General features: G+C 33.2%; 1 pseudogene; it reads left to right on the top strand.

Annotated features, from left to right (window-relative positions):
• The first annotated feature begins 279 nt into the window (after window positions 1–279).
• Window positions 280–991, top strand: LOC147394259 (cytokinin riboside 5'-monophosphate phosphoribohydrolase LOG8 pseudogene; annotated as a pseudogene).
• The last annotated feature ends 1,228 nt before the right edge of the window (window positions 992–2,219 follow it).

Below are 2,219 nucleotides of genomic sequence, written 5' to 3'. Positions count from 1 at the left end.
CCATTCTTTAACATTTAATATTTCAATTTACTTTTTATTTAATTTTATTATTACTTTTTTTAAATTTGGAAAGTAGTTTTATTCTTTATTTATTTATTTTATTATTTTCCTAAAAATTGGAAAGAAGAGGGACCTAACAAATGAGAGAAAGATAAATAGATCGTCAGTTGTGACGGTAAAAAAAATTGTTTGTTTCCTTCCTCTTTTATATATAAAAAGAAATTGTTGATGTGCGTGGTATCAAATAAAGGAAATAAAAAAAATAAGGATCTCTCTCCCATGTTTCATTATCTTTTTCTTCTCTTGGAATTAAGCAACCATTGTAAGTTGCAAGTGAAGGATTTCTCACTCTCTTTTACCTCATAGTTTGAAAATTGAATGGAATATTTTGAAATCTTCAATGTAAGTCAACACTCAAGGCATCAAATTCAAATGAGCTTGTGTGTTCCGTGGAAGCAAATCTAGAAATAGAGAAGTCTTCAGTGATGTTGCTCATGATTTGGGAAATGAACTGGTAGAGAGAAGGATAGATTCGGCGTATGGAGGGGGAGTGTTGGTTTGATGGGTTTGATATCTAAGAAAGTCTATGATGGAGGTTGCCATACTCTTGGGGTCATTCCAACAACCCTAATGCTTATTGAGATATTCGACTCAACAGTGGGTAAGGTAAAAACGATTTCAGACATGCATGAGTGTAAAGTAGAAATGACTCGTCAATCTGATGCTTTCATCACTCTTCTAGGAGGATATGGAACCATGGAAAAGGTGTTGGAAATGATAACATGGTCACAGCTAGGAATCCATAATAAATCGGTTGGTCTGCTAAATGTTGATGGGTACTACAATTATTTGCTTGCATTGTTTGACAATGATGTCAAAGAAGGTTTTATCAAATCAGCTCCTCTCCATTCCAACTGCAAAAAAACTTTTGATAAAGATGGAGCAATACACTCCATTCGATGATCGTGTCACTCCTCATAAAAGTTGGTAGCAACATAATAAAAAAAACAAAAAAAAAAAGAGTTGGGTATTGGTTCTTTGAGAGTTATTATTGCCACACCAACTTTTACTAATGCCACATCAATTGGGTGTAGTTTTTTTAGTAATTTACATAAGAATTGGTATAGCACTAGTAAAAGTTGATATGGTAATAACAACTCTCTTGTCGTTTACGTGAAAAGATTTTTTTTTACGTGGGTATCACTCTAAATTGTGTTAATAATTTGATGACAGAATTTGTGAACCTTAAGTGAATATGACTAAGTCACTAGCCTAGTAAGATTTTATATCTTACTAAAGGTCTTTGAACTCGTATTGGGGCATTTAAAACATGATTTAAAGAGACAAAAAAAAATTGTACTTTGAATTTTTGTTTCAATACAATTATTTGTCACCAAATTCTTTTCAATTTTCAATTTGATTTCATAGCCACTCATTTTCAAAATATTGGATCTAAGTATTATTTTTAAAATTGAATTTTATTCTTGGGTTCAAGCGCTTTTCCATCAAATCTAAAAAAACTTTGAAATTGGATTATCAATAAGGTGACCACGTTAGCGAAATGACTCTTAGTAAAATTTGCAATCCTATTGCGTTAGTCGGGTAAGCTTTGTTTTCACCTTAAGTTTGTTTGGTGACAAACTTCATGAAGTAAGGGAATTTTGTATGAAAATTTCAAGAGATGGGTCTGTCTGATAAATCTTTTTTTTTTTATAAATAAAATTAAATTTTTTAGTCAAGTCAACTTAGTGGACTCAGAAGACCTGTGCTTTGATATATCATGTGCTAGCTCAGGTTAAATGGCCCCTTTTGATGTCTTGTTTAATCTGATCATGTGATTGATATTCTGATGGTTGATCCCTAAAAGTATTCGAGGTGTGTTATGATTAGTGATAGCATGTTTGATTTTTCATCTTAATTATTCATTTTTAGAAATTTTATGATCTTGATTAATGTTGACTTGATTGGCCCATGAGCCCATTTATTTGAAAAACGCCCTAGGGGCATCCCACCCTATGTATTGCCAACGTGGTGCTAGTGTGGCTCGGTTTCCTCGTGAGATGCGACATCATTCATGAAAACTATAACTCCAGTCACGTATGTCTATGGTATATAAAACTAGGGCATCCATATCGTTCGACCAGGTGACCTGAAAGGTAAATCGATGCACCCACGCTGGAGCAACTTGAGCCATTATCCTCTTGTAAGTCGCAAAGTCA

The sequence above is a fragment of the Akebia trifoliata genome, chromosome 9, assembly GCF_017979445.1.
Source record: "Akebia trifoliata isolate Shusen 1 chromosome 9, ASM1797944v1, whole genome shotgun sequence".
NCBI classification, from domain to species: domain Eukaryota; kingdom Viridiplantae; phylum Streptophyta; class Magnoliopsida; order Ranunculales; family Lardizabalaceae; genus Akebia; species Akebia trifoliata.
Note: the sequence above shows the minus strand (reverse complement) of the source record. Positions and strands in the feature narration are given on the sequence as shown.